Genomic DNA, 26,841 nt, shown 5'->3' on the forward strand with positions numbered 1-26,841 from the left:
CCTCAGTCATATTCCTCAGTCATTCCCTCTCTCTTTTCCCTGCCTGACAACTGATCCTCTCTCAAAAAACTAAGTAAATAAATAAATAAAATAAAAAAATAAGAAAAGAAAAAGAAAAAGAAAGAAAAAAAAAAGAAAAAAGAAAAAGAAATAATGCTGTCTGATGTGAACTTTTTTCAAATAACTTATCATATAAATGACCACCACATACCTTTAAATGTTCATAAACTAGCCCATTAATAAAAACTTTTAGCCCTTTCTCCTTTCTTCCATATACAGTCTCCATGGGGAGACTCATCTACCTTGATGAATATCATCTCTAAATGGAAATTTGCCAAACATATGTACACACTTGTCTACACTGCTTGAAACCAATAACTTGAATATTCTGTTGAACATATCCATTGTAAACTATGTTTCTCAAGTATTTAGCAAAATAAGGATTAGAATGTAATACTATTTCAGATAACCAAGTTACTTCAGTTTGAAGTATGTGTGTGTGTGTGGGTGTGTGTGTGTGTGAATCGATAAGGCGAAGAAAATATAGAATGAAATTTTTTTTCAAAGTAAAATTATAATAAAACATTTGAATTTTTGACAGGTTGTGTCATTTTTATATTAGAACTCCATGTATCCAAAAAAACCCCAAAACAAACAAAGCATCCTTATCTTTCCTTAACTATTTGTTCTTTTATCTAACTTTGGTATGTCTGTAAATAATGCCGTAATTAATCAAATTTTGCATATTCTAAACCACTATTTCCTATTTACCAAATGAATCAGTGGTAGTTTCAGAATATTTTGTTCTACTGGTTTGGAAAATTTGTACAATTCAAAATATTTTCTTAAAAATGATAGAGTAGCCAAAAGGCTTAATTTTCTATAGGATTAAAGGTGAGTGAATTAGGTATAGACAAGAAATAGTTGAAAGCTATTTGTTGGTATCAATGAAAGTTAACAGTTTGCGAAAGTTTCCAAAGAAACTTTGCCCCAAAGTAAACTACTCCTCATATCTCCTGTTTCTCCATTCTTTTATATTCCAAATTCTTACTCCTAGGGTTCCAAGAACTACTAAACTGAAGCTTTATAGAGCTTGACAAACTGAGGTATAGCCTTTATAATTCTGATTAGTCTGCTGCTTTTGAATCTAGCCTCAGACATTTAATAACTATTTGCCCAAATCACTTAACCTTTTCTTTTTTGCCTCAGTTTCCATAACTGCAAAATGGAATAACAATAACACCCAGTTCCCAGGTTTTTTGTTAAGATCAATTGAGATAATATTTGTTAAGAGTTTACCATAGTGCCTTCTATTTAGTAGATATTCAAAGATGCTTATTCCTTTCCTTTCTCCCTTATAGTTTAAGTTTTGAGCCTTCTCTGAACTTTTTTCTTTTCTTTTTCTTCATTTCACAGATCGAGTAGTTTCCAGGTATTCTATTGTATAATATTTCATGTTCTCATTTCCTGTTTTCTCTTCCTATTGCTATTACTTTAGTTCAGGTCCCTCATTATCATCTACCAATTGCTAGAATTTCCATATTAATCTCCTTAATTCCAGTCTTTCCTTCCTCCAATTCATTCTTCTCATAGTCTTTTTGTACAGATTTGTCACATCATTCCTTTGTTCAAAACCTTAAAATATTCCTTGTTATTTTCTAAATAAAATATAAACTGTCACTTGGCTTCTACAGTATTCTACAAACCTTATGTTTCCAGGCATATCTCATACTTCTCCAGTATGAAACTCCATATTCTAGTAATGTTATATACTTCATTGTCTGCAATGTATTTTTTTTATGATTTTCCACTTCAGCACCTTTGCTCACACCTTTCTTTTTATCTAGAAATTACTCCTCCTAAACTCTCCTTAATAAAAATCCTTTCCCTTCTTCAAGAAACTCTTCACAAGCCACTCAATTGCATCCATAAAATCTCATTTGCTCTCCTTATCCCAAATCAAAGATCTTAGATTTAAAGCCAGAAAGGACCTCAGAGGCCCATATAAATGAGAAAACTGAAATCTGGAGAGGTTATGATCATATAAGTTGTAAGTGGTAGGTTAACCAAAGGGCTATGCATATTCTTTGCCCTAACAATACTACTACTAGTCATGAATCCCAAAAGATTTTTTTTTCAAAGGAAAAGGACATATATGAACAAAAATATTTATAGCAACTTTTTTTTTTCAGGTCAAAGAACTGGAAATTGAGGGGAGACTCATCAAGTAAGGAATGACTGAATAAATTGTAGTATGTCATTATGAAGGAATGTTATTGTTCTATGGGAAATGATGAACAGAGTGGTCTCTGAGAAACTTGGAAAGTCCTCTATGAACTCAAGCAAAATGAAATGTTCTGTGTATAAAGTAATAGCAATGTTCTAGGATGATTAGCTATGAATGACTTTGCTATTCTCAGTAATGCAATGATCCAAACTTATGAAAAATGCTATCAATACCCAGAAGAAGAACTGATTGTGTCCGAATACAGCCTGAAGCATGCTTTTAAAAAAAACTTTTTTTGTTGTTTTTTTTTTTTTTTGGGGGGGGGGAGGCAGGGTAGTGATCTATTTTTTCTTTCACCATATGACTTTTATGGAAATGTTGTTCATAACTTCACATGTACCTTCTCAATGGGGGAGGAAGGGATGAAGGGAAAGAATCTGGAACTTAAAAGTTTTAAAAACAAATGTAAAACATTTTTTTTCATGTAATGGGAAAAACAAAATATTAAAACAAGAATTGCCATCAAAAAACAAATTAAAAAGTAAAAAATTAAATAGGGTTATAAGTGTCAGGCAGAGTCTGGATTTCAATCTAGAAGTCTGTCTTCAAATGCAGAACTCTGCATTTTTCATTAATAATCATCTTTTTCTTTCTCAGGTATCACAAAAGACTTTAAAAATATTTTAGGTAGTTGCCATATTCTATTTTTTCACAGTAGTTATATGCAAATGTTATCTGTCCTTTCTAAATGAGGGAACATGTATTTATATATTTCTCTAAGCACAGTATTCTGTACAAAATAGCTGTTTATTGAATTGAATTTGGGGTATGCAGGCCTAGAAACTTTTTTCAGGCTAGATTTATTAAGGACAACTATTGGCACAGAGGGAAGTGGGAGCCATTATGTTTTTATTACTACTACCAAAGCTCTGGGCTCTGATAAACAGTCACATATCATTCCATGTTTCAAATAGTGACATAATGCTTAGAAAGATCAATTGGAAAAACGTGGCAGGAGGTGGTTGGAAATAAATCCGAGAATATCTCTTTGAGTTCCAAAAGTAACAAATGATGAAAAGAATATGGAGACATAGCAAGACAGCAGTTAATTTGAAAAGAAAAGGGGGGAAAAAAAAAAAAAAAAGATTTGCAGGGTTTAGTTGACTACAAGCTCAATAGGAGTCAATAGTGTGTCACTGAAACCAAAAAAATCTAATAGATGTTAGGCTTCATTAAAAAAAAAAAAAAAAAGAACAATAACTAAAATAAGACTAGTGATTAATTCTCCTGAATTCTTTCCTGTTCAGGAAGTACTTAGTAGTATATTATGTTAAGGTTTTTATGCTACATTTTAAGAGGGATGTTAACTTGTTTAATTGTGCCCAAAAGTGGTTCACCAGAATGGTAAAAGTTCTTTTACACAATAAAACCTACAATAACAGGTAAAGTAATGAGAAATATTTCACTTATATAGAAGGAAACTAAGGGGATTAGCAGGGTGGTAGGGCAATACTTGTTTTCAATGTAAAACACCATCATTTAGAAGTGATTAGATTTATTCTACATGTCTTTGGGGGAAAAAACAGGTTAAATGAGTCTTGTTATAAAGAGAAACGTTTTTGTATAAAATATAAGGAACAACAAAAACTAAATGAACTTTCTCAAAAAGTAGTGAATTCCCATCAAAGTAGTTGTTCAAGGAAAGACAAAATATTCATTTGTTGAGTATGTTTTAGAGGGGATTGATGAATCAGATTTGGAGAGGAAACAATGCTATGCCAGATATATTCTATCATTCAAATTGAATCAATCTCTTTCTCTCTGTTTCTCTCTGTGTCTCTGTCTTTGTCTCTCTGTCTCTATCTCTCTTCCCATCTTTCTCTCTCCCTACATATAAATCATATCAATGTATGTATAATGTGTGTGTGTGTGTGTGTGTGTGTGTGTGTGTGTGTGTGTGTGTGTGTGTGTGTGATTAAATATAGGGTAAATAAGGGTTCAGGAGATTTTTATAACTATAAGACACATTAGAAAAAATTTAGTCCAAGCTTTTTCATTAAATAAATGAGGAAATTTAGGCTTAGGGAAGTTTAAAGATTTGCTCAAGATCCCATGGCTAGTAAGTAATAGATCTAGGATTCAAGAACAGGTCTCTCCATTTTACCATAATACTTCTTCACTAAGCCTCATTGCCTCCTCTATGGATGTAGAGAAGAATGAAAAGACTGAAAAATACCAGTAGCAGTCATAATTTATTTTATATAATGGCAGAGATTGATGCATCCTAAAATTAAACTTTAAATACTTCCCTTGCCCCCATTTCACTTTCAATAAAACTTATCACTGGCTCATAAATTCTAGATTCTTTGAAAAAGCAAAAGCAAGCACTCCCACCTGGCAATACTCCCTCTCTTTCCCCACTCCATTCTCTCTACTTTAGCCCTTATAAAGCACTCACCACACCAGGTATCATTCAGTTGGAGTTCATATTAATAAGTACTCTTCATGCATAGCCTTCTTCTCAGGTAAGTGCAGTTAGATTTTTGAAAAAAACAACAACACAATCTGTATCTGATTAGATACTGCTGTAATCATTCTAAACTGTCCTAGGGAAAAAAAGGAATAGTGTATTATCTCTACATGAATATAAATAAACTTTATTTTAATTAGGGATTATTTTTGTCCTTATGAAGGAACTTGATTGAAAGTGCTAGAATCATAGTTTCATGTTTTGATTGGTTGTTTACCCCTCCTCCCCAAATTATGCTACAAAATGTGTGGTTACAAATAATATTGTCTGCTTAGGCTCAAGTGTATTGGTGTCCTTTGGTTCTTGATGGATGTGGAGGATCATTAGGAACTTTAAACATAAGCAGGTTTAATTCTTAAGAGCACTATACATTGTTAATCATCTGAGCCATCACCTCATTCCATCTACTTATAAAAAAAACTTAGGAAATCATTGTTGTTTTCAGTTTTAGAGCCTGAGCTATTCCAAATAAAATGTGATTCTGATATTAAAGGCCTGAATTGCACTTTGCTTCATTTTTCTTTTCATGATATCTACTGGTTCTTCCTGACTTGTAAAATACCAAGCCCACTTCTTCACATAGTACATTTTGTAGCAACATGAGTGAGTTCAAATGTCTTCTGAGTAGCTGAAAAGCTATTCTCAACTCATTAATGAAGTAACCCCAAGTCAAGTTGACATCAGGGACTTTTTTGTGGAGGATGTTATATGATTTTGTTGATATAGGCATTCTTTTTTACTATTGCAGATCAGATCATCACCATGAATTTTTAAAATTACAGTCGTAGAGAGTTATCAGGAGTGGAGAATATGTAAGTGACATCATCAGTGACTTTTTCAAGAAAGCATTATAGCAATAAAAACAACAACAATAGCTAGCATTCATATAATATTTTAAATTAGAAAGCATTTTATAAATATCTCAATTTTTCCTTACAACCATCCTAAGAAATTGGTGGTATTATTATTATCCTCATTTTAAGAATGAAGAAACTGAGGCAGGATCATACAGTTAAATATTTGAGGCTACAGTTGAAATCAGGTCTTCCTGGTTCTAATTCCAATGCACTTTCCACTATGCCATCTATCTGCCTAACAGTGATGTCAAACTGAAAGAGAAATGGAATCAATTGAACTGTATATAAAGATCTCCTCTGGTACATATTGACTTAGAAAAGCACACATTAACATTACCTATGTTTTATTGTATTTTTACTTTTATTAAATTTTTTCTGATTACATATTAATTTAGGAACTGCATGTAAGAGGGTTTCAAGCTGCATGTGGTTGTAGGTAATATAATTTGATACTCTGGTATAGAGTTACTGTTTCATTGAACAACGTTATGCATTGCTTACATCCCTAATTGCATCTAAAATTAAATCTCCAATGGTGTGGTGAAATGGAAAGAACATTACTGGTTCTTTTATTCAATAGCTGTGTGACCCTGAGTAAATCATTCAACTACCATATGTATCAGTTTCTTTCCTGTAAAATGGGAATAAAACTTATACTCACAGGTCTATTATTACTTGGTCTATATTCTATATTTATATATTATAAATGCTTTATAAACATGAGCTCCTGCAAATTATTATTCAGCACAACACAGTAATTAATCTTCATTGAACCATTAAGCAAGGGTTACATTATGTTTATCAAACTGTGTTTAAGAAACCTGGAAAATGACTAATATTTTAGGGAATTTTAAATATTTTAAGAGAGTTCAAATCAAGCCTAAATTAATTCAGTTATTTTGAAGACTCCTATATAGCATGACATATCCTGAGAAGTTCTGGGTAATCAAGAATTGTAATTGGTTTTGCCTTATAATATCTATTGTATTGTATGTGAAACAAACATGCAAATTATAAAATCTCATCAGGATTTTTTACTTCATATAATGCTTATGAAAAATATATTTTGCCTTTTTATGGGCAGACCCATGATTTATTTAATGTGGAAAAAAAAAAGTTTTCCAATGTGGAAATTCATTCCACAGTGCTAAATATGTTTGTAACTCCTCATCATAGAGATGTCTAGGTAACAGGAGGTTAAACGATTTGCTAGGGGTAATACTGCTAGTAGATGTCAGAGGCAGAACTTCAGTCCAAGTTTTTCTAATATTAAGGTCAGAAATGATTGACACTATGTTATTAACATTGTTTCTCAAATATTTGCTTCTACTCTTTTTGAGGCATGTGACTTTCAGATAGTGATGTTTTAACACACTATAATTGGTTTTGGATTGATTTATTGTGCTAGAAACTATTTGTCCCCTTAATTTCTGTAAGATACGGCGAAAAAGAATGAAACTGTTATCTTTTCTAATGACATGTAGCTATATACAGACACCTCTGGAATTGGGATTTCATCAAGTTGAGGGACTTATAGTATAGTAACATTTTCCATTAATACAGATTGGCAACTATTGGTCTCAAACTCATAGTCTAAGTTGTTTAAATCACTGAAAAGTTAAGAGTCATGCTCCTAGTCACATTATCGTTTTGTCTCAGAGGTAAGACATGAATCCGGCTCTTCCCAATTCTTTCTTACCCTAGTCCATTATCCATTATGAAGCATTAACTTAAAAAGATACTCAGGTTTATAATACTTTTTTACAGAGATGAATAACATCAAAAATAAGATATAAAAGATTCTGTCTTAAAATAAAAATATAAATATTTTGTTTCTTTTAAATCAGCCATTCTGTTAAAGTATCTTGCACAATTTTTAGAGGCAATAGTTTCTTATAAAATACTTCCGACATACTTTAATAGCATTTGAACCTTTAATATTATCACAACATCAACAGTTTACATATGTTTAGAGCCAACTTCATTTTTTCTATTTTTGGAGAAAATTTTTGTACTGTTGCATAGGTTTAGATTGGAAGTTTTAAATATGTTCACTCACCTGCTTAATCTGTCATTAATATACTTCCACATTTTAGGATCATTGATCATAGAATCATAAACTAGTGGAAGGAGTCCCTGAAGTCTTGTCCAAGTTCTTCATATTATAGATAAAAAAAGTTAAGCCAGAGGAATTTAACATATTTGACCAAAGTCACATATGTAGTCATATTTTGAGTACTTTTCCTATGTTTTTAAAATTTGTATTAGTAATTAATGATTCATGGTGTTCTTTGAAGAATATGGCTTATTTTCTGAATAATTCAATAAATAACACATCAGTGCCTGTTTGCATGCTTGGACTTGTTCTCTTTTGTTCTTCAATAACTGAATCTTTCTTTACAAATTTCTCTAATTATAGGTGTCACCCATCCATCAACAACTTTCCTTTGATCTGGCCTTTCCTCATGAAGATTAGTGATTTAGTAGTGTCACTTCTGAGAATTTCCATTATACAACATTGTGTACATGGCAGTGAAGACTACATTCTTCATGCTTCTCAATCCTCATTATATCACACCTATATGTAATATTATGTCATACCTAAATAACCTTGCTGAAGTTTATATTCTTGATACTAAGTACTATTGAATACAAAAGAGAGTCTTTTCTAGGAAGCAAGCCCAGAACCTGATGGTTTCTCTTTCAACATTCATGAAATATTTAGCTAAGCATGAGAAAGGGTATATTTTTAAAAATATATGTTTGTTTGTTTTGTTAAATGTTTCTTAATTACAAGTAATTTTAAACAACCATTTAAAAAAAAATTGGGTTCCAAATTCTTTCCCTATCCCTCACTTCTCTTTTCTCCTTGAAAAGGCAATTTGAAATTGACTGTACATGTGAACATGCAAAATATATTTCCATATTAGACATGCTATAAAAGAAGACACACACACACGCACGCACGCACGCACGCACGCACGCACACCACACCACACCATACCACACCAAAGAAAACCCAAGAAAATTTTTTTAAAAAGTAGGCTTCAATCTGCATTCAGAGTTAGTTTTTTCCCTTGGAGATAGATAGTATTTTTTATCATGAGTTCTTTGGAATTGTCTTAGATCATTGTCCTGATCAGAGTAGTTGAGTCTTTCACAGTTGATCATTCCTAGGATATTTCTGTTAATGTGTACAATGTTTTCCTGGTTCTGGTCACTTTACTTTGCATGAAGTCATGTAAGTCTTTCCATGCTTTTCTAAAATAATTTTACTTGTCATTTCTTAAAGCACAATATTATTCTGTCACAATCATATACCACACTTTATTCAGCCATTATGCAATTAATGGACATTTCCTCAATTTTCAATTCTTTGACATTACAAAAAAAAACTGTTATAAATGTTTTTATATAGATCAATCCTTTCCCTTTCCCCCTTTCCCCTTTTTTATCTCTTTGACATACTGAAATACAGAAAGGGAATAAAAGTTTGTTTGTTTGTTTAAAGAATCTTAGAGTTTTGAAGTGTAGATAAGACATGCTATTAAGGTTAACTCTTCATGACTCTGCTTGGAATTTTCATGGCAAAAATCCTGGAATGGTTTGCCAATTTCTTTCTCTAGCTCATTTTATAAAAGAAGAATGAGGCAAACAGACTTAAATAACTTGCCCAGGTCACATAACTAGTAAGTATCTGAGGCTACTTTTATTTTATTTTATTTTATTTTTTTCCTGAGGCTGGGGTTAAGTGACTTGCCCAGGGTCACACAGCTAGGAAGCGTTAAGTGTCTGAGATCAGATTTGAACTCAGGTCCTCCTGAATTCAGGGCTGGTGCTCTATCCACTGCGCCACCTAGCTGCCCCTGAAGCTATTTTTAAACTCATGAAGATAAATCTTGCTTTTATACAAAATGATCTATCTACTGCCAACCTACCTACATCAGACATAGTCACATTCAAACTCAATATAAGTCTGCAGTGAATTGTAACAGTCAGAAAAGCTGATGGTATCCTGGGCTATATTAATTATGGGCATAGCTTCCAGGTATAGGAAGGAGAGATTCTCACAATGAAGCTTTAAGCTTCATTTGGATAATTCCATTCAGTTGTAGGTATTCCACTTTAATAAGGACATTAATAAGCCAGATAGAATTCAAAAGAAGATAACCAATTTAGAGAAGGGCCTCAAGTAAACATCATGTAAGGATCAGTTGAAAGAACTGAAAATGCTTCTCAAGAAGAAGACCTGAGACAATAAATAGCCATTTGGAGGGTTTTTTAAAGATAGAGTCACTCAATTTTTTCTCTTTAGTCCTAGAGTAAAGAATCAGGAGCAGTTTGTGATAATTCTAAGGAGAAAAGTTTAAGTTCCATGTCAGTGTAAAATATGAAAAAAAAAAAAAGACATCTAAAAGTGTATTTTTTTGCCTTAAGAAGTAGTGAGTTTCCCTTCCTTGGAGATCTTCAAAAAGAATCTAAGTATTCATTAGTCAACTTATAGTTGAGGATTCCTTTTGTATATAACTTTGACTAATTATAGTTCCTTCCAGGTTTCACATTTTTTTTTTGAAAGGAAGATTTCCTTTTTTTTTTTAAAGTTTTATTTATAATTTTTGACAGTATATATGCATGAGTAATTTTTTTTATAACATTATCCCTTATATTAATTTTTCCAAATTATCCCCCCCTCCCTCTACTCCCTTCCTTAGATGACAGGCAATCCCATACATTTTACATGTGTTACAATATAGCCTATATGTGTGTAAATACCATTTTCTTGTTGCACATTAAGTATTAGATTCCGAAGGTATAAGTACCAGGTTTCACATTTAATGATTCTGTAGCATCACACATATCTAGTGCTTGAAAAATTTTGTTGAATGAATGAATAACTAGATGAATAAATTAATGGGCTTGTAATAAAATGGTCATAATCTCATAGATTTAAAGTTTTAAGGAACTTTGGAGGCCACTGAATTCAATTACCTCATTTTAATACGAGAATACTAACACACAGAAAAGTTAAATGAGTTACCTAGGGTCACATGGTTAGTATGTGTGAAGTGAATAGTAAACCCATGACTTCCTGACTCCTGACTCTAGACTCCAATGTGTTATACTCTATTCCATATAACCTCTAAACTAAAAGATTTGTATAATGGAAAAAAGCTACCATATTCTCATGCCAATATAACAATGGGCAGCCTGCAATTTGGGCTGGGCTGATATTTTTAGATTATTTTCATATGTTCTCATGTATTTGAACAAGGTCCTGATTAGTGAATTCTTGTCATTTTTGAAAAAAAAAAAACTTTTATAGCTACATGGAATCTTCACTAATATAAACATCTTAAAGCTCATATTTTGATCTGAATCCAACCCCTTTTTTCATGATTTTATACAGCATTTTATCATTACAAGAGCTTGAAAGCCAGATAAGCTGAACATGAGTCTTTGCTATCAGTCTTCACCTCATTCCCAGCTCTGGCCCAGCAATGCTCCCAATTCCTCATAGGCCAGGCACTTGTGGAGAAAAAGAAACAGTGCTACATAGGCTAAATTTAGCCCAGGGATGGTACAATCAGGCCTGATAGTGGTACTCATTTCTGCAAAACCATCATTTTTTTTCTCCCAGAAGAATATAAATACCCTGAAATGGAAAATAGCCAATGAAGAAAATATTTGGAGGAATACTCAGATGGATGGAAGATGATTAGAGCATTAGAGTTCTGAGAATATACTTTAATCAAATATAGTTTTGAAAAGAAGCCATTTATTCCATGCATGAAGAGGACTCCCCCATAACTGTAGGTTGGGTTAATACCTGACTTTTCTGGCAGAAAGATAAAACCTGGCTACCTTCTTTTTATAGAGGACAGGTCAAATTCCCCACAAAAAACCCTTCTGTGCCTAGAAAATAGAAAAAAATAGCTTCATATAAGAATTATGACACGTCATCCACATAACATTTGCTTTGTCACTTCTTTCACTAAGCTACTAAAAAGAATCTTAAAATTATTGTTTTATACAACTGAAAGGGATCATCAAGAGCAGGATGATGATAAGCCAAACTCCTGTCCATTATAAGTTGACTTTCAGAATTGTAACTCTTCTTTGTTCTTATCTGGTCTCAAATAAGGCTGATAACTAATTGATATTTATCTTCCTTAAGCCCAAAGAAACAAGAAAATAGCCAATTCTTCAGCAGACAATTTATAGAGTTGAGCAGATGTCTAGAGCAGCTGACAGGACAAAAAAGTCCCCAGTATCCTAGTGCATTGCTTGGAATGCTCTGGTTGCCCTTGATTCAAGCAGGGCAGTTCAAAGAGCTAGCACTTCAGACTGTGGCATATATTTAAACTTTGTGCATCAGATCATGTAAACATTCTCTGGATAGAAATGGCAAATGGAGCTAAAAATCCCTCCTTTCAGGTACTATTCCCTTGCTATTTTCCCTTTTCTATGAGCTCTAGCATGCTGACATAAATATTCACTGAATTTTCCAAAACAATGGATTCGGATTTTCCAAAGGAGAGTGGATTGTGTTTATCAGTGGAAACTTAGAGCATTCTAAAATGGTGGTTTGATATCATTCCCAATGGCACCTCTCATCTTTTGCAGGTGCAAATTCTTTAAGTATATTTTAGATAACAATACAGTAAAATTCCTCTTAGGAAATCTATCTGAATTGGCATAAATAGGTTTCTGGATGAAGTATCCCCAAAGGTCTAATCCAGTAAGATCCTAAACTGACTGCCACACAGCCAAGTGAAGAGAAATGGTCACGTTTAATTGTCTTCATCTGTTCTCTTCTATTTTCATATTCTTTAGGAGCTTTAGAAGTAGGCTAGGGAAAGGGGGGAAAAGTGGGGGATGAAGCTTTAAAATTCTAGTCATTCCGATGTTGTCTTAAAGCAATATGTCATTGCTTTATCTGTCAGCTGCACTCTTGCCTGAACCTAGTAGTAGCCCTCTAGGGATTCATGGTGACTGAATATGTGTATGTGTGCCTGTATGTGTGAGTGTATATGTGTTTTCTTCCCTTTGCCTTACTTTAGCAGGTGTGAAGTCATCACAGCTCTATTAGCTCTGCCATGGCTGTAAAAGCACATTGTAATAGAATTGCATGTCTGCTCATTACTAGGGTAGTGACTTGCTTTAGGACTTGAACTGTCTATATATAAGCCAGACTTTCCTGCCAGACTCCTTTCAGAAGAGGCCTGAAAAATGAAGACATCAAATGCTCAATTGGAATCCCATAGCATTCCACTCTGCCATACTCACAGACTGCACTCAGTGAACCAGCCTCCTCTTATTTCTGTCCTAACAAAGAATGAACAATGGGTGGCCATTGGCAAAGTATTCCATCCCCACGCCTACCCCCATCAGTGTTGTAGACATTATCCTAGGAATGTCCATTCACGTAAAGATACTGCACAGTCCTTCTTTCTTTGTTTAGATTGAAGCTCACGCTATCTTGGACCACCTCTTTTATTTTCTTATTCTCTTACTTTTTAACATTTTTATCCATAAATACATTGATTGAGCTGCAAGAGAATTAAATAAACGAAACAGATAGAAAATTATGATAGAACTCAAAATACATGGTTCCTTTAGATTAAATTATTTTGTCCTTTATTCCTCTCAAACTCTAACAATGAGATTTTCCTCTGTGTCTCTGCCAAGGGTTTTCTAAAGAAATGTATTCAATGAGCTTCTAGAGCCCAGGAAGGACCAGCATCCTTTGCAGCAGTCACCATCCTCTTGAGTAGAATTTCATTGCCCACAAATCTCCTAGGCATTATCAGGATGTCTTTGTTCCTAAGGGAATATTACAAGGCAATACTTGTCCTTGAAAAAAAAAAAAAAAACCTCATTTTATGATGTAAGTTTTTATTTTTTTTTCCTTGAACATAATTTCCATGTAGGAATGAAAGTCATAATTTCACTTGGTTGCAGGTGCTGTTGGGCAGAAAATCTTCCCAGGATTCTGTTCAGTTTTCTTTTTTGATTTCTTATTTTTGGTTTGTTTGTTTGTTCTGAGAATACAGGGTTTATCTCTGGGAATGTCCTCTGGAGAAATATTCTCTCTGCTGAAAGGCAATGGGCAGGAATTTGGGAATTTTTTGGTTAGCACTCAAGCTTTAATTGTATTTACTAAATTTACCAGTTATCTGATGAAAATGAAAAAAGATAATCACTCATTGGTTGAATTTGGAGTGCAAGGTGCCCATCTGTTGGCATGACAGGAAACTGTATAGCAGAATAGCCTACTAATGGGAAAAATTTATAAAAAGATGAAGTTTTAAATCCTGATTGATTAATATTATTGATTTAATTCTGACCTTGGAAAACAAGGTCTTCCAATATTTTTGATAGTCTGTACCATGGGGATACAATCAATTCTCAGTTATTCAGAGGTGAGAGAGTTCATGGATTTCCCAGACTGTTTCCTTTACCTTTGCTAATTTCCCTAATTTTTAGCCCTACTAGTTTTGGCATTAGTTTCTCTAAAAAAAAGGGGGGGGCATTGGAAGGAATGAAAATGAGGTAAACAATGAATGGCAGGAAGACCTGATGACCTCAAACACTTACTACCAGTGTGACCCTGGGGAAGTCAAATAATCTTTGTTTCCCTCAATTTCCTCATCTATAAAATGGTGATAATAATCTAAAATGGAGATAATAATAGGATCTGCTTCCCAGGATTGTTATGAGGATCAAATGGGATAGTAATTAACAGTAATTATGTAAACACTACATTATTATTATTGTGGTAAAATGTTTTATTATAAAGGATGACATATTTGGTTAAAATATGTTTTTTGATGGATATGACTTCTTGATTAAGCCATATCTTTTCTTGACATAGATTGGTATAGATTGGCCCTGTGTTCTTTAATAAGGATCTTAAAAATTTTACTTGCTTGAATATATGCACAATTTTATTGGCAAACATAACACTCTTTAGAAGTAGCTTTGAGGTGATGATTAGAAAGCCAACTTCAGAGGCAGAAAGAATTGGGTTCAAGTCCTTCTTCTGACATATATTGACATATATTGACCCCTGCAGTCATTTCATATCCCACTAGGGTATATACTCGTCTAGACTTCATCAGTCATATCTGGAATCTCATGATCTTGCAGGATGAAATCAACTCTGAAAAATCACATTCCTTAATACCTCTTGTTTCACAGGTCTCTCTCTCCCTCTTACTGATCTGAATGGAAAGTGACCAGTTATGAGCTCCTCCTAGATCTCCCATTTATTTTCAAAGGAGAAGCCAATCTTCATTGCTATATGTGGTTCTTTCATTAAAAGTTCTTTAATGTTAAGTCTAAGGAGAAAAATGTGTCTAGACATACATAAAGGCATACACATTCCACATAATGGTATAGATTATAATATATTAATGTATTCATTCCTTGACATATGTTTTTTTAATATATTTTTTTAAAAATATGAATTGTACTATTGTAAATTTTTCTTCATAGCTTACTGGGGCTAAAATAATTCACCACACAATGGTCAATCTTCTCATGCATAACCCTCTTGAAATTAATTAGCAAAATATACAATGCAATTTTAGTCTATATTTTCTAGATTGATAGGGCTTATCACACTTTTGTGAAGTCTTTAGGAGCCCAGGATCTGATTCTTGCTATTTATTAAAAAGAAACTGAATAAGACTTTTATAAAGGAGGAAATTCATCTAATTATCATATATCTCATAAAATAATTATGTGTGTGTGTCCTTTACAATAAAATGATGTTAGTTTCATGCAAACTTTGTTTCATAAGTGGATTCCCAGGTTCTAGTTTCAGTTCTGCCATTGTATAAATATGTGACATTGAGTAAATCAATTTATATGTGACTTGATTTCTTCATTACTATTGCTCTCAATTGCTTTTCAAAATTAGACTAACCTATTAAATGTTTTTGTAAAACTATAAGAAAGCTAACTCCTAGAAGTTAGCTAGGATCCTAGCAGTTTAGTAACAAATGGAGAAAGAAAAGCAAGACAAATGTGAAGTCAAAAGCATGGAATGATGATAGGCAAGTGGTCTTAATCTGGCTTTTAAAATATTTTTGTCATTTGATTTTTATCAAAATTTGCTTGGGATGGGACTAAATATTATGCATAGAATAGCCAATCTCTGGGGTTCTCTTAGACTAGTGATAAGGGAGATGGAAATGGAAAGTGGCAATAGAGGGAGGGATGAAATGGGAAAAGATAAAGGATTGTAAGATTGTTTAAATGTTTCTGTTTAAAGACTGATGTACTTTATCTTTCTCCTTTTAAGAAAGACATATATCAAAACTACCCCAAATAGAGGAAATTATGTTCTACTATAGCTCTCTATGATATTTTAATAGCATCCATTTACAAATTTTCTGCCAGTATTATGGGAGATTTTTATGAACTATTTTTTAAAAAATTATTCTTGCAACCACCTCAATGATTTGTATAAGAGGAATTGTTCTTTTTAGCACTATTTATAATAATAGAACACATTTGCTTTCCTCATGCTCATATATAAATTAGAATTAATTGTAGTATAGTAAAATTAGAGAGTTAGATAACTTTCTAAGATTATAAATTGAAAAGATGACTTTAGCCTGTATTGACAGAAGTGAAAAAAAGCCAAGAAATGTAGAGTCCAAATAAGCACAGAGCCTACATAGCCCTGTGCATAATTTTTTACTTTGGTCTTTAAAAAAAATCCTGAGATCCTTTTGTATTTTGAGTTACCCCAATTCTGAGAAGTTCTATAGAAAAATACATTGGAATCACTTTTGCACTTTGTTCACCTGCTAGTTAGCACATAGCAGGAATCATGGCACCTCTCATTTCTTTCTCCATCTTGAATTATACTTACCCATCATTTTTGGTTCCAATAAAAACGGGATACTAACTGTGCTGAAGTAGTATACTAGTTAATGTAACATACCTTCAAATCCATAGTGAAAATCATTACCGAAAAAAAAGATTTTTTTCTATATTAGTTGCAAGTACAACCTCTCAATTTCTCCAAATCAAAAGTGTTGGAATGGTGCATATGAGAAAGGCTCCAGTTTCCTTTGCTAAATAACTCTAGCTTTTAGTTCTGCATAGAACACGATATTTTCTTGACTAATTTGATTCTCATAGAGTTTTATACAAATCAATCAATAGTCAATAGACATTTATTATGGATTTACTACATGCCAAAAATTATGCTCAAGTCTGGGGATTAAATTAAGAAAAAAATAAAAAAGACAATCTCTGCCCTCACAGAATTTATAATCTAAATAAGGAAGGCAATATATCAAAGGAAACTGAAAAATGTATAGATATGGGGAGGGAGGTCATGATGTTCCTGGAATAGAAATGAAGCAGAATGTTTAGTAGGAAATGAGGAATTAGCTGAAATTTCTGAGTCCTCTATAAAGGGAGGCATTGCTTCTCCCCACCCCACCCCCCTTCCCCAGTCTGTCAATCAGAGGAAAGAGGCAATCATAGGTACTAAAGAAATGCTGAATACTGAATACCAAAGCTGAAGCAGTCTCCATGATGAGCTTGTCCTAGGGGAAGCATGATGTTCATGAAATAGAAACCAAGCAGGAACCCTTTACCTCAATGAAATCACACGTAGTAAAATCAAGCAAACAATGAATGAATGAATATATAAATAAGTAATTAGTTTATGTCAATTACTGTAAAAGTAGAGCCATGTCAATTAGTGTACCTTTTAAAAAATAATTCTTCATATAGATTTGGGATATTAACCTTTTGTAGGAAGCTTTCCTTGAGAGTAAATTTTCTCTACCAATGTCAACTCACACCTTCTCTAGTTTATAATTTTAGGGAGTAGCTCAGAGTCACTGAGCGGTTGGACAATTTGGTTTGGATCACACAAGTAATATGTGCCAAAGGCAGGACCTGAATGCTGATAGTTTCCCCTGTAAGTCCGGGTCCCTATCTACTCTGTCATGCTGAATCTCAAGTGTATAATTGGTATAAAATTAATCATATATAAAATAATGACATAAATCTTATAGTAATGACATGCAAGTTTGCTTGTGTGTATTATCCACTTTGTAGATTATCTGTATTGAGAAGTCATCCCTAGTGATTTTCTTTATTTTTCTTTGGCAGAGAATTGTACATACTCTGTTATATACTCTTGATCACAGGAGGCACAGAACTCATTCAGTATTAATCTGTTCTCATGATAGTTTTCCTAATTACAATATATATCATTTCTTACCAATGAGTAGGATGGAAGCTATTTTATATACTTCCTATAGACTCCTGGCATAAAAATAAGTAAATAAATAAAATAATGGCTCCTTTCAAACCCTTACTTTTTTCTTATCTTTTTTTTTTTTTTTTTTTTGGTAATTTATTGCAAAATATTTATCATTAGATATTGTGAATTGTGAATGTTCCCTCCACTCAAGAGAATTGTAATGTTTCTTTTATGACTGAGTCAACACCAAGAGTTGCTTTAAGGCGTTTTTTAAAAAATCAATCTATGGATAGTCTGTGATACTTCTTACCACACTTGATGAAGCTGATCCATTGAGAATAAAAAAATATCCATTCTGGGAGTAAGCACTCAGAGCCTTTCTAGCAAGGCAAAGTCATCAAGCACACGCATTTACCTGGCATTTAATAATCTGGGGTGACCTCTGCACTCTGATCAGGCAACCGAGTGGAATTTAATGAAATATTTCTATTGACATGGTAATCTTATTCTGAAATTTAATAATAATGACAATAACAACAATAGCTAATGTTTACATGAGGCTTACTGTGTGCCAGAAACTAGGTTAAACACTTTTTACAATTATTTTCTCATTTGATGCTTGAAGCAACACTGCAAACCAGGTGCTATTATTATTCCCATTTTATGGATGAGGAAACTGAAGTAACAGGGATTCTATTATTTGCTCAGTGTTATACACTTAGTGTCAGAGATGGATTTAAATTCAGGTTTCCTTGTCTCTAGACCCAATTCTTTCTACTGTTCTACCTAGCTGCTCCCAATTTAGAAAAGTGAATAGCTTTTAGTTTAGAACCTTAAACAAAAAAGGTTAACACTAATCTGATCTTCTAAAGGTCTACTCTTGCTAGTGATTTTGCACCTTCTGTTGTTAAGTAGATAACATTGGGGTGGGGGTAAGACCTTTTCCCATTCTTCCCTTCCTCCTAACTCCTAAACTATAAGCAATAGGATTTATGGTGCCAGAATAGAGAGGAGAGAATGAATTTATTTCAGAGATATTATGAAGGTAGAATCAAGAGGATTTTATAACTGATCAATTTAAGGGTAAAAGAATAAGACATTTCTGTGTTTATGATGTTTTCTTTCCAAGCTTTAGCTTCAGAAAACCTTCAAAGTCTATTTCAAATCTTTGTTGCCTTGGGTGTCATTTAATATTTTGGAACTTCTTACTTTCTTAGGCTTTTTGTTGTGGCTATTTAGTATATATTCCATAAACTGTTCCAATTATTATCATTTGTTGTCTCTCCCCCTTCTTGACACTCCCCCTCCCCCAAGAATTTAGCACAATGTTCCATATTTGCTAGGCTGATTGACAGAATGAATGAATGAATGTGATCCTGGAATTATAGCTGGCTTTACATGACATGATTTTTAAAATGTTGTACAGGTCCTTCTGCCCCTCAATATATCTCTCTGTTTTTAGTCACTGTTGCCTGAAATTCCCTAAATAGAAGTGTTTTGTTTGTAAGGAGAAAATTAGGCGATAAAGAGTCTGAAGGGATAGTATGGAATAAATACTCTTATGAATGAAAGAATCTAGATCATAGAATCAGAAATTTCTACCCTAAAAGGGATATTAGAAGTCCTTAAGTGAATTCCTTTATTTTACTGATGAAGAAGATGAATCTGAAAGATATTAAGTAGTTTGTGCAGAATTACAGAGCAAGGAAGTGTGTAAGTCCTAAGTTTAGTGCTCTCTTCACTAACTGATCACTCAAGAAATACTTAAATGAGCACCTACTGTAAGCCAAGCACTTTGGTAGGTGCTGAGATAAAAGAATGAAACAGTCCCTACTCTCAAGGAGCTCTACATGCTATTTTATCCCTCTTTTCTCTAAGATATAATAAGTAGTATAGAATTCCACAACCTTAAGAGAAAACAAACTCAATTTTATTGCCCCACCTCCTAACTTTGCTTATACTCCTTGCTCATACATTTCATTTCACTGCTGCATGAGTTACTTTAGTACTAACAATGAGCAGTTTCAACAACCGTGTCCCTTCAATTTTTCACACTGTGCTGTGTCCTGGATCTTCCAGAAGTCTCATTTCCCCAGGTCACTGCCACAACCAACGACTTTCTAATAAAGTGCCCTCTCAACCTCTGATTTCTATGGGAATTTCAGAGCTTATAAAAGATGCCTGATTGACAGCTGGAATCCTTCTCTTTATCTAGAGCACAGAAGGAATAGACCCAGAAAGCCTTTCTGCAAGTGCTTGCCCAATAGAATGACTCTTCCTAGTGTGGCATGAAAGTGACCTGAACACAGCCTCCCCATTGGTCTTTTGTTTTTTTTTCCTAAGTCTAGGAAAATGAAGGGAGTTGAGGAACAACTGTAATTATGAGCTCACCAGTTTGGAGCTTCAGTCCTGATACATACAGAAGGGGAAGATGAATGACCAAAGTATTTCCCCAAACTCTAACAGTCTTTATGGCTTTCTAGTTTTCCAGATAAATGCATTTTGGATGTGCTGCCAATCCCCCTGATTACCTGTCTCCTGACTTAGAAATACTTGAGTCCTTAAGAGAATGAATACTTCAGGACATTCCCTGCTTAATCTTGCAGGACTGCCTGAGGAAAACCAACCTACACACAAACCCATCTTTACTGCTTTGCATCCAGAGCAGCTAGTTAATCTTGGGCTAGGATGGGGGTGAGGGAATGAGTAAAGATCAGGTACAAACAGATGATTTAAAAATGAACCCAGTACAAACCAATTTGTATGACAAATTATGTGTCCAGGGCAGCAATTTCAGTGCATGCATGGATAACATAAGATAAAAATAGGCAATATATTCCAAATCTTATATATTGGAATTTTAACTTTAGAGAAATGTTAATATACTAGATTGGGATCTTGTTGTTGTTGTTGTTGTTGTTGTTGTTGTTTTTGATTGTTTTTTGGTGTTGATGATGCTTGATGCTGCAGGGCAATACGATTTATTTTCTCATTTTAATGGACAAAGGTCCAAAATGCTAAAATCTTGATAGTAATCCAAGGCAGTTAAAAAGCATCAGTGTTAAGTGGTCCTTCTCAAAAATTCTTTATGGTCAGGCAAATATTGCTTCACTGAAAGAGAATGCTTTGCTTTACTCTGTTCTCCAATTAATCCATGGGAAAAACTGTCTGTTTTTTGAGTGTGAGAGTCCAGGGAAGAGTGGGATTAAAATCATTATCTTATATGTGAGAAATTTTCCATTTCAATAAGATAATTAGCATCAGGGCTGGTCCCATGAGTAGGAAGAATAGGCAACCACTTACATGGTAAGATTTCACTTTCAGAAAAGGACTCTCTGCCCCAAATATTACCCCCACCTGCCTGGCCCACTTTCTGAAATTTCCACCATGTAAAATAGTCCCTTGACATTATGAGCCCTTCTAAAAAGAGTCTTACCTAGATAGGTAACACAATAAATCTTGATGGTGAAATAATTTAGCTTATGACCATGTTAGCTTGCACAATACTAGAAAGCAGCTTGGCATAGTCTAAAAATCAATGAATTTGGAGTCAGTCAAAACAACTGGTTTTAAATTCTAGCTCATGTATAAAATAAGCAACCTAGACTAGATGTTATCTAAAGACTCTTGCAACTTTAAACTCTCTGACAGAAGGCAGAAACATATTAGTTATTCCTGGGAGTATAGTATAACAAGAATTACTTTTAAAAAAGTTTTGTCAAAGCTTTTTGTTGTTACACTGCATTCATTTTTTCAAGTTTATCCTTTTGTCTTCCCCTACTGAGTCTCTACTTTGAAAAAAGATTTAAAAGAAAGCAAAAAATGAGTAGTTATGAAAGCCAGCAGGTCTTTTGTTTTTAAATCAATAATCATTTATTAAGTGCCTACTATGTGCCAGGAATTGTAAAAGTGGAAACTATTGGCCTTCTTTCATTTTGGCAATAAGGGAGAGAGATTCTTCTTCTTCTTCTTCTTCTTTTTTTTTTTTTTTAATAGACTCATTGGAGATATAATAATAGAACTTTTTATAGCTGTTTTTAATTATTATTCTATAAGTTTACATTATTGAAATTATTGTGCACATTGATTTCTTTGATCTTTTTTCTTTCCTGTGATATCAAGCCATATATATAATTCTTACCTGGTTCTGTATATTCTTCATACTCACCAATTCTTATGATTCAGTACCATTGATGAACAATAGTATATTCCACAAAATACATCTATGTTATTTTTACTACTTTTGCTTCTTCTAAGAGTGCTGCTGTGCATCCTGCATTTTGGTATAAATCCAACTTAGTTGGGGCCCATGGGAAATATTTGGGCAAACATTTATGAGCTTTTTAGTCTTCTTCTTTTGTCTTCCAGAACAATTATAATTTTTTAAGAATGATTAAAAATGATTCACAACTTATCCACAATATTTTAGGTGTCAGTAGTGCAAAAATTTTGGGCAATGGGTAATGAAGGAAAGAGTAGTCCTGAATGGAAAAAAAAAGGGGCAAGACTAAGGCAAGAAGTTATGGAAAAACAAGTGGAACAGAACACCTAATTAAGTATGGGTCTCATATTGAGGGAGGTGTTGTTGCCTAAAACAGAATTTACTGACTTCACAACTTTACTAAGGATCCAGGAAGCTTAGGAAGTCTTGTAGGTTTTATGTCAATTGCATAAGCTTTAATTGTGAATAATGTCTTTCCTTGTGGAAACACTGTAGAAGTGATAACATTTCTAAACCATTTGCTTTAAAATGGACTGGAAAGCATGCATATATATATATAGTATGAAGAATTCCTTGGTAACTTCTGCTCTTATCTATACTACTGAAAGCATCAAGATGAGAAAATAAAAACAAAACAAAACAACCAAGGGATGTCATTATAATTGTATTACTTGATTTGTAAAGGAGGATGTGGATGTATGAAGACTGAACATGAACAGACTAGAGAGAGCATCACAATATAGATGCTTGAGATAAGTGTAAGTTGTTTTGAAATGGCAGTCAATATTCTCAGTATGCTCTACTTTCCTTTGAAACAATTATTATAAAAGCACATTGCTCTTTGCTAGCTCATAATTATATTCTAAAGCCACGAAGTTATATAGGCCATGTTGCAGCCACATTTACAATTCACTAACCATTAGGGTTTTTTTTTGTTTTTTTTGTTTTTTTTTTTACTTAAAGTAGCTAAAGGCAGGTGGCTATTTTATGAGTTAGTGAAAAAAAAAAAAACTTAGAAAACTTGACTTTTTATCTAAGTAGCATGTAAGTGTCCAACTCTGAAAAAAATCAATGTGAATAAAGTAGCTAAATTTCAACATATTGCTTGAAAATGAACCTATATCAAAGTGTACTTCTATATCACAAATATGAGACAGCAGGTTTATGAAAAATGAATTTTGCTTTACTATGTGTATACTCAGAATTTTCTCAGTGGTTAGATTTTTTTTCTGAGTGAGTTATTGGAAATGAAATGTTTTTGTTTGACATTTACTTTCTGTAAGAGGCTTGAAGAAGGCATTCATAAAATGAAGATTTGGAGAGTAAATCCTTTTTTTTTTTTTTTCTTTCTTTCTTTACTAATCTATAGTTTTATGTTACTCTTCTTGAGAACTCAGAGTTCATCTTCCTCATTTTTATACTGGGTTGTATACAAAAGAATAGATGGTTAAGGCAAATTTATCTCTATGTTGTACATTTTTGTGTATTCATTCATTTAAGTTGCATCTCATTTAAATGACATAGATGTTTGCTTAGGGACACCTTTATTTAATGTAGGAGAATTGTTCAGGAAACTAGAAAATCCAATTTGAGGTCTGGTTTATTTTAAGGCAACTGTTTAATAAATAAATTTTAATAACAAAATAAAAACTAACTAAATAAATTTATTTCTGTCTAAACATTTCTCAGAATAGGAGACTGATCACATGATTAGTTATAATTTAAAAGTATTACTTATTGCATTAAACTTATACTAATATTATCAAGGACCTTTGGAAGCATTATAGAAAAAAAGACAATTCTCAAAAAGAAAATTCCTTTTTCACTTGGAAATAGTAAATAATTAAAGTTCATGGATCAGTTAATAATATATATATATACACACACACACACACTATCTAATAGTGGAACAAACTCCATAAACTGTACTTTCTTTTCTTTTCTCTTATGCTAAGGGACAAAATATGTTGTGATTTTAATTTTAAACCAAAGTCAGAGTAAAAATGCTCTTAGTTTTATAGATGTAGTCTCTTTTGACTGCTTCTGTTTGATGTATTTATTTTTTAATTTATGGGATAAAACAAGAATTTCCATAACATATTACAATAAAAAAGATTGCACATAAAACTACAAATCTACAGTGTACAACTTGCTAATCCTTTCATATATACAATACAATTATCATGCAAATTTCTTCTTTTTCTTCCCTTCTTGCACCCCCTTCCCTAGGGATAGCTACTATTAGACACAAATAGGAATGTAAAAGTAAAATTATTCTATACATACTCTTATTTATTAGTTCTTTCTCTAGATGCAGATAGTGTCTACTAATATGCCCTTCATACTTAAATTGAGTATTTAAAATAGTTAAAATATCTTATTCAAAATCCTTTTAAAAATAATATTGCTATTATCATGAACAACATTCCCTTGGTTCTGTTCATTTCACTTTTTATTATTTTGTTCAAATCTTTCTATGTTTTTTCTAAAATCATTGAGTTCATCACTTCTTATAACATAGTAGTATTCTATCACAATCCTTTATCATAACTTGTTCAGCTATTCCCCAATTGATGGACTTCTCTGTAATTTCCAAATCCTTGCCACGACAAAAAGAGCAGCTATAAACATTTTAGAATATACAGATTATTTTTCTTTTTTCCAAAATATCTTTGTTAATAGACCAAGTGATGTTATTGCTACACAAGATATTTATTAGAAAATTACATAAGCACAGGTGTCCGTTTCTGTAATTAAGTATTTTATAGATGATAACTTTAGTTTAAACCTTTAGTGGTTTGGAAACCAATTAAATGGTATTTTCAAGGAGAATTGAGTGAAATTTTTTTTGCTTTCTCGAAAAGCTAGATCTAGATAACTCTTATCTTCTTTTTGTAGATGTATTGGATAAAGTTGATATTGGTGAAGAAGGAAGAGATTGATTATTTTCTGGTCCTAGACAATGCTAAGTTGTATTTGCAGTAGCAAATAATTAAGAATCAGCTTGGTATGGTGGAAAGAACATTGGCTCTGGAGTGACAGGGGTTCAGTTAAAATCCTGCCTGTGAACTGGGTGGCATAGTAGGAAACACTGTGCCTAAACTCAGGAATTTGACCTAAGATATTTTCTATCTATGGATTTCTTGGCAAGTCATTTAAGTTATATTTGCCTCAAATTCCTCAACTATAAAATGTGAAAAATAGTACCAACATCTTTGTATAATAAAATAATTAAGCAAAGATCATTCATAGGAAAGTCTATGGTACACCACGCTTTGGGAGAACCTCATCCTTTCTATGTGTGGTGCTTGATTCTTTATCCCATTGTAACTTCCTAAATTCTAAATTAGTAAACTCCTTAGACGCTGATGGTAATCAGCACAAGACCATGATTTTATCTCTGAGTGCCAATTAACTTCACAAAGAGAAAAGTGTCATTTCATAGCCACTGAGTACAATTCTAACACTGACCAGCTGCCTTGCAGAATCATGCTATTGCTCACAAAATGGGTTATGTATAAAATAGATGACTCAGTACCTATCACCATAGAAGGAAAACATTCTCAAAGAGTATATCCTATACATAAGACATGACAGACAGAACATTTATTCCTGGTAATGCTTAGCATGAGCTTTACTGATAACATATTTTTGTGAAAGTGCATACTGTTTTGTTTGTGTGTGATCAGAAATACATTCCAGGTAGAAATTATTCTCTTTCCTTCTTCCTCAAATTGGAAAACCTTGGCATAACACCAAAAGTAAGAATTTTTTTTTTCTTTCCAGCATTAATGTTCAATGTTAAAGCATTTGTAAGAAAGATATTGTCATTTGAGAAAACAGAGTTCAAAACAGGAGAAAATTAAAAACATAACCTTCTCAGACCATTCCCTCCTCCCACCTTCTCAAATTGCAAATACAATATTTCTATTATCAGAAGATCCATTTTCAAGGCAGTGTTGCTGCTAAAAACAGCCAGACTTAGAGGGGGGGGGGGGGGGGAGAAAGAAAAAAGTAGTTGTTGCTTTTTTTTAAAAAGCTTGTTAAATTATCCTTCAAATGTTATATGGCCAGGAATGTGATATACCTCTGTGTCTGAAGTGTTTAGCAAATAATTTTACTATGCATTCTAAATGTGGCTATCCATTGTTTACCTAATTACCAAAATATGTGCTGCAGTTTGCAGAACTTTGCCACTGTCATAACTTTTCTTGAAGTTCAGCCAACCAATGATAATAAAACTGTCACAAGATTAAAGGTGGCTGCAAGTCATTGCTTCTGGCAGTTATATGTAACATGGGAAATGCAAACAAGTATTGGGGTTATTGAGTAATATTATGGCCTTTGGATCCTTATACTGGAGTGCTATAGGCATCTGTTTAGGTAGCATGGGTGAAAGGGAGGTAATTTCATGCTGTGCCCTCTTTGGACTAAAACATAAAGCCAAAGATTTTCCCAGAAGCTTTGTTGACTATATGAGATACATTCTGAGATGCTCTTCCTCAGAGGACATGATCTTATTTGGGATGTTAAAATTGGAATGCTGCATATATGGCTGACTCTTGGTTCTTCTTTCTTGGCACTTTCTATTGTTGGCCTTGCCTCATGTCATGCTGTATCATTTATTCAGTATACATTTATTAACTTCCTAATAAATATCAGGTGATGTGCCAGGACTTCAGGCTACAAAGGTTAAACATATCCTGCCCTCACCTGCTAGTCTATATTCTATGTGGAATATGTCATTAATTTTCAAACACTTTTTTT

The 26,841-nt window shown here is 33.1% G+C and overlaps 1 long non-coding RNA gene across 1 annotated transcript in view; it reads left to right on the forward strand.

Annotated features, from left to right (window-relative positions):
• The window catches only part of LOC141541226 (uncharacterized), a 127,541-nt gene that overhangs the window by 95,638 nt on the left and 5,062 nt on the right, over positions 1-26,841 (forward strand). The window contains exons 6-7 of the long non-coding RNA XR_012481698.1: positions 2,193-2,227; positions 5,506-5,569. This is a non-coding gene — a long non-coding RNA (uncharacterized LOC141541226). The remainder of the gene's footprint in view (positions 1-2,192; positions 2,228-5,505; positions 5,570-26,841) is intronic.

The sequence above is a fragment of the Sminthopsis crassicaudata genome, chromosome 4 (assembly GCF_048593235.1).
Source record: "Sminthopsis crassicaudata isolate SCR6 chromosome 4, ASM4859323v1, whole genome shotgun sequence".
Classification (NCBI taxonomy): Eukaryota; Metazoa; Chordata; class Mammalia; order Dasyuromorphia; family Dasyuridae; genus Sminthopsis; species Sminthopsis crassicaudata.